We start from the raw sequence: 13,276 nt of genomic DNA on the forward strand, positions 1-13,276 counted from the left end.
GTTTATGAACTTTAAATAAATATTCATAAAAATATAGACAGTAGAGAAAATTGATTTCATATTAAATAAATCACATGTTCAGAAGTTATACTCTTTGTCAGGAACAGGATCCACATGAACAGGAGTAGGAGCAGGAACAGGAACAGGGCTTGTAAGTTGCCCTCCCCACTGTAGTCTCTGTTTGCAAACTGATAATTAACTTGCATTGTCCAGAGAGGGGTGAGGTCACTGCCATGGCAAGACGGCTTCTCCTTCACAGGAGCGATGCCGAATCCCTGCTGTTTGGAGGTGCTGATTCCAGACGGATTGCCCCAGAACCTCCCTGGAGGAGGGGTGGAAAAGGGATCTTCATCTCCTGCTATTTTGGGGCTGGCACACCATGTGACAGGTAGATTTTCAACCTTGACCAGCAGTGGATGAAACAACCTCAGTCGCCATAGCTGCGGTGACTATGTACTGGGAAGATTAGATCTGAAGTGTCGGGAGTCATCTGGAAGGAGTCATTTGAAAGAAACATAAGCTCTTGTGTTGGACGCTGAGAAGATTAAAAGTTTTTTGAAAGGGTGAGCAATTTTGCCAGAGGGGACCTTGATTTTAAAAGTTTCTTTGTTTCGGAAGTTGGGCAGAAGCAGAAATGGCTGCGGTTGTACTATTTTGGACACATTATTCAGCATTTAAATAAAATTTAAATTCACTGAATTTGTCCTTGATGCAATGGAACTAGGCAGATTCTTTTCTTTTTACAAGTAAAAAAGAGAAACTGAAAATAAACAGAAAGAGAACATCTGGGACTTGAACTTTATTTGAACTTGGAAAGGGTGAGAAGGAAAAAAGGATATAATCTGTCTTGGAAAATTTTGGCTTCTGGATGTTATAAAGATTAATTGGATATTTGAATGAAACTTTTTTATATATTAACTTTTCAAAAGATGGAAGACATAAGAGATTTGTTCAAGGATATACTTAAAGATCTTCAAGAATGGAAAGAAGAAAATAGAAATGACAACACCGGTTTTTATATTGTAAGCTCTTATCAAGATTGCAGCGAAATTGAAGGAGGAGAGTCTTCAAAAGCTGGAATTGAAGGAGCAACAGAGAAATGAAAATAGAAAAGGGTTATCAGAGGGGCTTTCTCAAAAGGAACTGATTAAAGGACATAACATTAAGGAAATAGTGGTTTTTATAAATGAATCAGAAAATGGTTTGATTGAAGAAGGGGTTGATGGGGTTGATGGTCATATCCTTGATTTAAGCACTACTTTAGGCACTAAGAAAATGAATAATAGATATGACCTGATACCCCAGAAATGGCAGAGCAAGAAAGAAGTCAGAATGGAAATGAAAAAGATTATAAATTTTGGTAAAAAGAGAGGCAAGGAGAAAATATATGGGTTTAAAATGATAAAAAATAAAAGCCAAAGATGGATTGCCAAAGATGGTGTTTGAGGAGGGATGATTATTAAATATGCATTAATTATGAAATGATGTAGTTAGACTCACTAGGCGTTGTTTTTAAGATACATTTCAAGTTATTACATTTTACTGAAGTATAGAATTATATAGAAATAGATAGAAATACTTTGATCATTAGATTATTGAAATTAATGGGAAAGATAATGACAATGAAATGACAAACATTTGAATAATAATTGATTATGATTTGAAATGAAATATGATTATAATATTCAGATGATTATTAATTGAAGATTTAAAAAAATGGTTTGGTTATTTTTTATATTGTTATAATACTGTTATAATGATAGAATTTGGTTTTTTCTTTGTCTATTTTGCCTTTTTCTCTCTCTTTTTCTTCTTTTTTCTTTCCCTTTCTTTTTTGCATTACAATGTTCTTTCTTTTTTATGGCTTGTAGTTGATAAAGTCTTTTTTCTTGTAAGGTTTTGGAAAATACTGTTGGTACATGGTTGTCATCAGTATTGAGGGTTGCCATGTATGTAAACTACCAATTGTAGTTTGATACAATATACCTTTAAGGCAGGGTTCTCAAACTCATGGCTCGCGGGCCAACTGCGACCCTCACAATAATAGTTTGCAGCCCCCACCTCAATATCAAATTTTAATGTTAGTGTGGCCCGAGTTTGATACGAATGGCACTTTTCAGTGTTGTGTCCGGGGCTGAATGAACCTACTAATCACGATGGGGTATATTGCTCTTGGAGGTGGGACATCAGTCAGCCTTATTGCGAATTTGCGCCATTACCCCGGGCTCAGAAGTGGAGGCAGACATGAAAATTGCTACTCTGCAAGAAAGAAAAAATGCGGAAAAGACGCATTGGCTAAAGTTTAGTCGCTAAACACTGAAACAGTGACACCAAGAGGAATTATATATAACACAGCCCCAAACATATCTTTTTCAAAGCCTACAGTGAAGAGAAAGGTTGGTGATGAGCACAGACAATTTCAGGAAAAGTGGGAAGTGCAATATTTCTTTGTTGAGCACGTCATTACACAACTAGACATGTTGAGGAGTATCAGATCCAGGGGCTTAAAGCACAGAAGGCTTCGTGCTTTTTTAGAAGAAATGGAATAAGAATATGGGGATGTGCTCTACTTCACCGAGGTAGGTTGGCTCAGCAAGGGAAACATATTGAAGAGATTTTTTGAGTTGAGAGCAGACGTGAAAACCTTCATGGAGAAAGATGGGGTTGCTGTTCCTGTGCTAAGTGCTCCAAAATGGCTTATGGACTTAGCTGTTTTTGTCGATATCAATACATGAGCTTAATGTACTGAACAAGAAGTTACAAGGCAACTTGTCAGTGCTGCCTATGACAACGTGAAAGCATTATCTACAAAACTTACGTTATGGAAAGCCCAGCTTTCTCAGACAAACCATTGCCATTTCCCAGCATGCAAGGCACTCATGGATGCAGGCACACCATTCAGTGGTGAGTATGTGGATGTCATTTTGAAGCTACAGGAGAAATTTGATCACAGATTTGCAGACTTCAAGATGCACAGAGCCACATTTCAAATTTTTGCAGACCCCTTCTCCTTTGATGTGCAAGATGCCCCTCCTGTGCTTCAAATGGAACTCATTGACCTGAAGTGCAACTCTGAACTCAAAGCCAAGTTCAGGGAGGTGAGTGGAAAAGCAGACAATCTCAGGCAATTTTTGAGAGAATTGCCCCCCAGCTTCCCTGAGCTTTCCTGAATGTTCAAACAGACCATATGTCTTTTTGGAGCACATATTTCTGCAAAAAGCTCTTCTCCACCTTGAACTTCAATAAGTCCAAATACAGGTCCAGACTTACTTATGAGCATCTTCAAGCCCTACTGAGGGTCTCAACTGCTTCTTCCCTTAAGCCAAATTTGGCTTGGCTATGCGAGAGTAAGCGCTGCCAGATCTCTAGCAACAAGAAGTAGGCAGAAGAAGCCATGTTCAAAACAGTTTATGTTCAACGTTCCATTCATGTTCAGAAAGTTAAATGTTAAATAACTGTTAATACAGACATTTGAACCTGAATAATAATAATTACATTTCTCTAGTCAGCAACTATATGTGGTTTCTTCAGTCTTCTATATCTGCTGTATTATTATTATTATTATTTTCATTTTATTTATTTATTACTGATTTATTTATTTATTTTCTTATGAATTTGTTAATTTATTTTTATTTTTTAACACAAAATAAGATGAAAAAATAAAGACATTTGATAACATTGGAATGTTTTTATAAGAGCTTTTCTTGTGGAAAACCTGATGCGGCCCAGCCTCACCCAGACTGTACCTCCAGCAGCCCCTGAGTAAATTGAGTTTGAGACCCCTGCTTTAAGGACTTTGGCTGGTTCACCATAAGAGGGTGCCAGCACTCTCTCCCGATGATGATGCTGGATAGCTCATTCATTCTTTGCCTTTGCTTGTGGGGGGAGTATATTCTGCTTTGTGCTGCTATGTGTTGTTTATTTTTGTAAATATGTATATATGTAAATAATATTTGTTTAGCATACTAAGTTTTTGTTGTTACTGGCTGTATTACACATCCACACTCTTACCAAAAAACTGATCTGCGTATGTCGAAGGTCTCACAGCCTAGCTGCACCAAGACATACTAACATTGGTTATGGGCCCAGCATGCTTGGGCTTCCAACATCGCCCCTTGTCATGATTGACACCAGGTGGAATTCTCATAAAGATTTTATGCTGCAACGGCACGTGCAGATATGCTGTTTCCACATCAACATGGTGCACACAACACTTGTGCTTTGCAGCCCATACTAACCCTGTCCTCAGATATGCTGCTCTCAAACTTGGCCCAAGCGTGTTCTCAATAATAAGAAATGTTTTGAGTAGCTAAATGCCAATAGGGAAAGTATTTGTTTAGCTAACGGCTGGAAAATTAATGCTTCTGGGGAGGGGAATGTTCGCTGTCTGTATCTTAAAGAAGCAGCAGTATTCTCATTGTATATTCCTCAGGCAAAGTATAATCTTCTGTCTGTTAATATATTAACCAAGATGGGTTATACTGTATTATTTAAAAATGACCATTGCATTATTGAAAAAGAGGGGTGTAAAATTGTTGCTGAATTTAAAGATGGTTTATATGTGATTAATGTAGAAAAACAAGCAAAAATGAATGCCACGTTTAGCAATATAAAACCGCATGATAATTGTATTCATCTTATGCACAGAAAAATGGGGCATTTGAATTTTCAATTGGTGAAAAAGACAATTGGGCTTGTTGATGGTATCAAACTTAAACTATGTTCTAGATTTGCCATGAAGAGAAAAGCAAGGTTACCCTGCAAACCGTTGTGAAGGTTTTAAAACTAAGGCTATCTTGGAACTAGTGTTTATTGATGTAATAGGTCCATTGAGAACAATTACTTATGATGGTTCACGGTTTATTCTGAGCATTGTGGATCATTATTCTAGGTTTGGCTTTGTGTATGCAATGAAGATGAAGACAGATACTTACAGGTTGTTTAGTAACTGGCTAAAATTTGTGGAAAGAAAAATTAATAAGAAGGTTGTTAGTGTGGTCTCTGATAATGGTACAGAATTTACCAACAAGAGGTTTGTTGACTTTGGTATAGAACACAGGCTGTCTGCGCCCTATAGGCCATAGCATAATGCATTTGTTGATAGAAGAGGCCAAATGCTACAGGCCATGATGAGAACCATGATAAGGGATTCTGGTTTGTCAGGACAGGTGTGGTCTGAGGCATTGCTATGTGTGAATGTGGTCTTAAATAATGTTGTTCACTCAGTTACTGGAGAGATACCATTCACAAGATGGTATGGTAGGAAGCCTGACTTGAGCTATCTTCATGTGTTTGGAGCACCAACATGGGTGCATATTCCATCACAGATTAGGAGAAAAGGTCAGCATAGAGCAAGGTTGTTGTATTTCGTTGGTTACTACAATAACCATAGATCTTTCAAGTTCTGGGATACGAACATTGGTGTGTGCAGCTACAACGCAAGTGCCAAATTCCTAGAACATACTGGATGGAATAGGGTAGAACATCCTGAAGGGACAAGTAAAGAAGTTGTCATTCAGTCTCCATTGTTTGTAGAGAAGAAGGATAGCTGCCAGAGACTGGAAGCAGTGCTGGAAGCGAGTCTGAAGGGTCAGGTGGTGAAGAGTTATCATTTGAGGAAACTCCTGGTACTAGTGAAAGTGCTCCAATAGTGGATATTTATTTATTTATTATTTATTATTTGGATTTGTATGCCGCCCCTCTCCAAAAACTCGGGGCGGCTCACAACAAGTGAAAAGACAATCCAATACATAATCCAATTAATTAAAATATTATAAATTTAAGAAAAACCCCTATACTAACATACACACACACACACACACACACAAGCATACCATATATAAATTCAACGTGCCCAGGGGAAGATGTTTAGTTTCCCCATTCCCCATATTAAGAGTGAAGTGAAGGTAGAGCTGTGATCTTGGCCATAGGTATTCGGCAACAGGGGATGAAATGAGCCATCTTGGTTAACATACCAGTGAATCCTTGAGAGACAGGTAAACAGGTGAGGAAGTCCATGGAAATGGTACCCCAGAGTCTTTGAGGTGTAGGCAAAGGTTGCAATAATCCCGGAGAGGGTCCAGTGGTGGCCTTGGCTTGGCGACAACGGATGCAGGAGTTAATGTAGGCACTGACATCATGGCACAGTCTGGGCCACCAAAAGGTGCAAGAGACAAGGTCTAGGGTTTTGAAGAGGCCAAAGTGGTCGGCTGCTGGATTATCATGGCACTGGTTGAGGATGAGACCTCGAAGTAGACCTGTGGGGACGTACAGCAGGTCACAGTAGTGGAGCAAGTCATCAGGTTCTAGGTCTTGCTTTCTTTGGTCGACAAAGGGGTTCTGGCGTTGTGCTTCCCGAATTTGTTCTTGAAGATCTACCGCATCGTGGACAGCTGTGATCAACGCGGGAGGTAGAATGGTACAAAGCGGAACAGGTTCTTGGGTTTGGGTATATTCAGGTTTGCGAGACAATGCATTGGCTTGTTTGTTGTCCCACTTGGAAATGTAGGTAATGCGGAAGTCAAATCTGGCGAAGAAAAAGGACCATCGGATCTGTCTCTGGCTCAATGTCCTGGCAGTTTGGAGAAATTCCAAGTTTTTGTGGTCAGTTCTGACCTGTATTTGGTGACAGGCTCCTTCCAGGTGATGTTGCCAGGTCTCAAAAGCAGTCTTGATGGCTAAAGGTTCTTTTTCCCAAATGGTATAGTTGCGTTCAGCAGGTTTTAATTTCCTAGAATAATAAGCACAGGGAAATAAAGGTCTGCTGTCTTGGCATTGTTGGAGAAGTACAGTCCCCACTCCAATGTCAGAGGCGTCAGCTTCTACAATAAACAGATGAGCAGGATTAGGGTATTGGAGAATAGGTTCTTGCATGAAAGCTTTTTTGAGGTTGAGAAAAGCTTGTTGCTCTGTGGTGCCCCATTGAAATGGAACTCCTTTCTGGAGAAGGCACTGTCAAGGTGGCGAAGTTGGTAATGAAAGTTCAGTAGTCATTGACAAATCCCAAAAATCATTGGACATCTTTGGCTCGAGCTGGAGGTTGCCAAGTTTGCAACGCATTGAGTTTTCCAGTGTCCATGGCAATGCTTTGGGAGGAAATAACATGTCCTAAGAAGTCGATGGAAGTTTGGAAAAATTGCCATTTTTCTAACTTGGCGTAAAGGTGATGTTGTCGGAGATGCTGGAGTACTTGCCGTAAGTGGTGTAGATGGGTTTCTTTAGAAGGAGAGTATATCAAAATGTCATCAAGGTAGACACTCATGAAGTGGTCAATAAAGTCCTTAAAGCTATCATTCATAAAATATTGGAATAATGCTGGTGCATTGGTAAGTCCAAAAGGCATGATGGTGAATTCAAAATGGTTGTAATGGGTGCCAAAGGCAGTCTTCCATTCATCACCTTCACGAATGCGAATGAGGTTGTAAGTGCCTCATAAGTTGATTTTGGTGAAAATGGTTGCTGTATGGAGGCGGTCCATGAGTTCAGAGATCAAAGGTAGAGGGTAGCGGTTATGAATGGTAATGGAATTGAGTTTATGATAATCACAGCAGAGTCTGAGGTCTCTAGTTTTCTTTTTCACAAAAAGTACCGGAGCGGATAGTGGTGAAGAGGAGGGTTGGCCAGGTTCTTGTCAATAAAGTCTTTTAAGGCGGCTGATTCGGGTTGAGACATTGAATAGAGGCGCCCACTAGGATGTTTGGCATTGGGTAAAAAATCAATGGCACAGTCTTAAGGTCGGTGGGAGTAATTGGTCTGCTTCTCTCTCATTGAAAACATCGGCGAAGTTGGAAATATCTGGTGGGAGGGCGCTGGCAAGCTGGGCAGGAAGTTGAGTAGTAAACGGTGGCCGGATGTAGTCGACACATTGTAGACTAGGAAAGGAAGTATGATTTTGGGACCACACAATGTGAGGATCATGGATTCTGAGCCATGCTAAGCCAAGGACCATAGGAAAGTGGAGGCCTTTGGTGACATAAAATTGAATAGGTTCTTTGTGGTGCACGATGGTTAAGGTAAGTGGTTGGGTCTGAAATTTGATTTGTCCGGGCAAGAGAACGTGGCCGTCAATAGTTTCGACAATAATAGGAGGTGTGACTGGGCACAATGATATGGCATGAAAACGAGAGAAGGTCTCATCCATAAAGCTGATGGTGGCTCCAGAATCTACTAAGGCAGTAGCAGGGAGAGTTTTGGGTGGGTTTTTAAAGTTTACCTCAATGGCTAAGGTCAAGTGTCTTGAAGGTCTCGGTTCCTCTGCCATAGCATTGAAATTCGGTTTGGTGCCTGCCTGGCCTAAGGTTTCTTTTAGGCTGGGCTCTGGTTGTTTCCCGGCAAGGTAGCCTGGACCTGAAATGCGGGCCCGCTATTCGAGACTGAAGTAGAAGTGGGAGTGACACATCTTCTCTGAGGGCAAGTAAGTAGAAGGTGTCCAGCCTCTCCACAATACATGCATAGGCCTTCCGCTCAATGTCTGCCTTTCTCGGCTTCACTCAGGCAAGGTCTGATAATACCTAGATCCATTGGTTCCTCTTAAGCGATGACAACTGGTCGGTTTCCCGTGACTGTTGGCATCTGGAAGGGGCGTCTTGGCACGGAGTTGAAACCGTTGTTTTGAAATCTTTGGCGTGCAGCTGGTACTGGTCTGGTTTTCTCCCCAAACTGGCTTTTGTATCTGGTGACACGGTTCTGGGCAGATGACAAATTAGTCTCGATGGTCAAACAGGTCTGGTAAAGTTCATTTAACGTGTTGGGAGTTGGATGACATGTCATCTCATTCACAAATTTGGGTTTCAGGCCATCTTGGAACAGTTCCATAAGGGCTTCCTCATTCCAATTCAGGGGTGTGACTAGTTTCCAGAAGTCAGAGATATACTCAGAGATGGTCTTGTTGCCCATGTGTAATTGGCGTAACTGAACAATAGCATTTTGTATGCGCATGGGATCTTCAAATTCTTGTTCAAACCTCTGATGAAAAGCAGCATAATTTTACAGGATTGGGTCCTGACGTGCTAAGAAAGGTGTTGCCCACTCAAATGCAGCACCTTTGCACAGGCCTATAATGAAAGAAACTTTCAAGGCATCTCTAGCAAAATCCTCTGGAGAGGGATTGAATTTTTTTTGACATTGATGAAGAAATGAGGTGACTTGATCTCTTGCCCCTGTAAAAACTGATGGCTTAGCTAAATAAATCTTTGGCCTTGGTTGAATGATGACCTGCGGGGGCTGCGGGTTGATTCTGTAACGTGAAGATCTGTCCCTGCAATGCAGCCACGGTTTGTGTTAAGGCCTGCATGTCATTTGCTAAATTGGCCATCCTGAGGTGGCTGCTTGATTTTCTTTATGGGAGTCGTCAACACTGTTCTGGTTTCCGGCAAAGGCCACTGCTAATTGGAATAAAGGATTGCTAAATGCATATATTTGTAAAACACCACATCATCTTTATTTTTCTTTCCTTTGTTCCACACTGAATCATCTCGGCATGCAGCGCTAACCTCTTATCTTAAACTTCGGTATGGAAGGCAACATCCAAATCATTAAAACATCCAACAAGTCATTGTAAGATTTATGGCTAGTCAGAGTTAGCCCAGAGTCATAAAAACTGCAATTAAAAGCATACAAGGCATAGGTTACATTCAGAGCTGCTTGAAAAATCCTCCATATTTCTTAACGGCAGATTGATAACTCAACTCTTCTCTTCCGCTGATACCCAGACATGATGAATTAATTACAGTAATACCTCATGATACGAACTTAATTGGTGCAAGGAGGAGGTTCGTAAGACGAAAGGTTCGTAAGACGAAACATTGTTTCCCATAGGAAACAATGTAAAGTCAATTAATCTGTGCAACCAAAAAACCCCCCGCAAAAAAACGGCTTTCGGCGACTGCTGGGAAGCTGCGCGGCTGTTTTAAAAGGTGACAGCCGGCCTGGGGGACTTCCCAGCACCCCCTGAACCCCGAACCCGGGTTCGGGGGGGTGCTGGGAAGCCCCCCAGGCCGGCTGCGACCTTTTAAAAGAGCCGCGCCGCTTCCCAGCTGTCTCCTGAAGCCGAACGCCAAAGCCAAACTTCCGCGTTCGGCTTCAGGAGACAGCTGGGAAGCGCCGCGGCTGTTTTAAAAGGTGACAGCCGGGCTGGGGGGCTTCCCAGCAACCTCCTGAACCGAACCCAGGGTTCAGAAAAATTTTGCCTCTTCTTACAAACTTTTTTCGAGTTACGAACCAGCATTCGGGAGGCTTCTGGGAAGCCCCGCCACCCGGCTGTCACCTTTTAAAACAGCCGTGCGGCTTCCCAGCAGTCTCCGAACGCCGGTTCGTAACTCGAAAAAAGTTCGTAAGAAGAGGCAAAATTTTTCTGAACCCCGGGTTCGTATCACGAATTGTTCGTAAGACGAGGGGTTCGTATCTTGAGGTACCACTGTACTTAATTAATTAATCTGTTCTTCTCCTTAATATTTCTTCCCTGACACTTGCTCTCTTCGCCTCTGCAAGTGTCTGAAATAAGGATTTACCCATCTAGCATCTGCTTCTCTTTCACTTGAATCTGAACCCATAGAAACATCCCGTGGTTGGTTTCCTACTTCTTCTGCCCCTACCACTAATTCATAACCACTTTCTGAATCAGAATCTGAAAAATCCCCAAACTGAACAGGAGTATACATATAATATTGATTTTGATGATTTTGTATTGATTGTATTGATTTGATTAACAGAGAGATACTGAAATATTGAAGTAGAAAGAAGGCTGTTCTAGTGTATAGAATATTGAACATTGAAAATATATAAGAGTAAGAGAACACTGTATTGCTATTAGGCAACAGTAGTCTGTGTATGGTGAACTGGGATCACATTCAAAATTTGTTAGGAATGCCTTCAATTATTACAACTCTGCAACCCAAGATGGGGGGAAAGACCACCAAATTCCCTCTACCCTCGACACCACAGTGGTGCAGAAGGAGCGACTAGTAAAAAAATGACAACTATGCAGCCATCCTCTGTAATGTTAGCATCTCTCTAAAAGATGATGATCAAAATGTAGGTGTCAATAGACAGTAACTATGAAACGTTGACCAGGAATATGGGAGAAATGAGACAAGATGTCAAAAGGATTGACAAAAGTTTATGCAGCCTGGATGGGAAAATGGAATCCATCCAAGAGTCATTGAATAAAATGAACAAAGGATAAAGACTACTGAGGAATAAACTGGGAAAATCGAAACTAAGCTTCATCCAACAGAAACCCAAATGAAGTCCACCAAGTGTGACTTATAAGAAGTTATTCTTGGCCTCGAATTAGAGAAAGCGGCATTCTTCTTAAGGTTTCAAAATGTACCTGAGACCAAAGAAGAAAATATCCTGTAAACCATGGCAGAAATCATCACAAGTATCACAAACTCAACACCACAAAGAGCAATTAAGGGGTTGGATGAAATCTACAGAGTCTATACGAGCTATGCTCATAGAAATAAATTACTGAAAGAGGTTCATGTCTGATTCTCTAAAAAAATAGCGAGAGGCCAAGTCTATAATCTAGCAAGGGAAAGCACAATTACGTATAAAGGTAAAGATATCATCATTTTGAAACAGATTCTGAGACATGTAAGGGAAAAATGTTGACTTTATCATTTTTTAACCTCAAAGTTAAATAGACACAGATGAAGAAGACAGAATCTTAATTGTACAAATAAATGGAAGAATTAAACCAATTACATTAGTAAGTATATATGCCTCAAGTTTAAAGCAACCAGAATTTTTCACAAAAATACATAATAAACTGTTGGAACTAAAATGGGAAAAAAAACCTATTAATTATAGGATATTTTAATGTTGTCTCTGACAGGGGGGAAAAGATTATAAGGGTAATACTAAGAAAAAAGCTAGGAAAACTCTACCTAACACCTTCAAAGAGATGGTGGAAGAATTTCAACTAAAAGATACATGGCGATGTCTTCACCCAAATAACAAATATTACACATTTTTCTCAGTCTCTCACAAATCATGGTCAAGGATAGACATGGCATGGGCAAAGATGGAGTTTATAAATAATATGTTAGAATCAGAGATACTCCCTAATATATGAGCTGATCATAACTGTTTTGTGCATGGCCTCTCCGAGCGAAACCACCAAACCAAAAGTCCACTATTTCATGGTAAAATCACACTCTTTATTGGCAAAAGCAGCACACAGTGAAAAACAGGTTGAATGGCAAGAAGGGAGTATTTTTTCTCCCCAAAGTGAAACATATAATGTGTGAAAATAGCCAACTCGGCCTAACTGCATTCCTTAGTGATAACAGCAGCAATTTATCATTCACCCTTTCTATTATTCATATTTTTATTTTGCTTCTTTATTACTGTTATTGATCAAGACTAGTTTATGGTTATAACATTCTATTTTTTTGTTCCTGTAAAAAGGAAATATGAATATGAAAAAATAGACTATTTTAAAATAAGGTAACTTCTGAATTTAAGCTGACTCTTTTCATTTATATCAAAAGAACTAAGAAGTCAGATAAAGAATTCATGGAACATTGTAACCATAAACTAATCTCCACACCTATATCAATGAAGATAGAAGGGAATAATACCATTTGCTGTAAATGGTATTCTAATTTGTAGTGTTACATATTAAATAAACATAGTTGGTGTTTATATGCATGGCCATGCACTTGTATCTGGGGGAGAAGTATTTGTGCACTTGAATAAACTTGTATATAATTATGAAATACTATATCAGTTCAATACTTGCCTACCAAGGCTGAAGCTGGTCAGTATATTATAATTTCATCTTGTTTAAAGATAAAAATGTAAAATGTTGTAAAATTATGTAGCATAAAGTAGGCAATGTCTTCGAGAATGGATGAAAAAAATAACATTTTGGGCTTAAAACTGATGTAGAAAATGAACATCTAGAGAGGGAACAGTCGAAGAGTATTTTTCTCAAACTGGACAACTTTTAGTTATATGGACTTTAGCTTCCAGAATTCCTCAACCAGTTTGTTTGAGAAGCACTGCTCTAAGAATGTGAAGTGCAAAATAACCAAGCAACATCCATTAATCAAATAACCTGGAAAATATTGTATGGTTGCTATATGAATGGGTGCAATTGATTTTAATACAATTAGGGATTTTAGATAGTTATGTAATTTTAATTTAATTGGATTTAATTTTATTGTAACCTACTGGTTTTTTTATATGTTGTAAGCTGCCCCAAGTCGTCGGAGAGGGGCGGCATAGAAATAAATCAATTAATCAATCAATCAACCAATCAATCAAATAA

General features: G+C 39.8%; 1 protein-coding gene across 1 annotated transcript in view; it reads left to right on the forward strand.

Annotated features, from left to right (window-relative positions):
• LOC139167142 (dystrophin-like) overlaps window positions 1-13,276 on the forward strand; it is a 1,540,372-nt gene that overhangs the window by 971,526 nt on the left and 555,570 nt on the right. The gene's annotated exons all lie outside the window — the stretch shown is intronic.

The sequence above is a fragment of the Erythrolamprus reginae genome, chromosome 4 (assembly GCF_031021105.1).
Source record: "Erythrolamprus reginae isolate rEryReg1 chromosome 4, rEryReg1.hap1, whole genome shotgun sequence".
Lineage (NCBI taxonomy): Eukaryota > Metazoa > Chordata > Lepidosauria > Squamata > Dipsadidae > Erythrolamprus > Erythrolamprus reginae.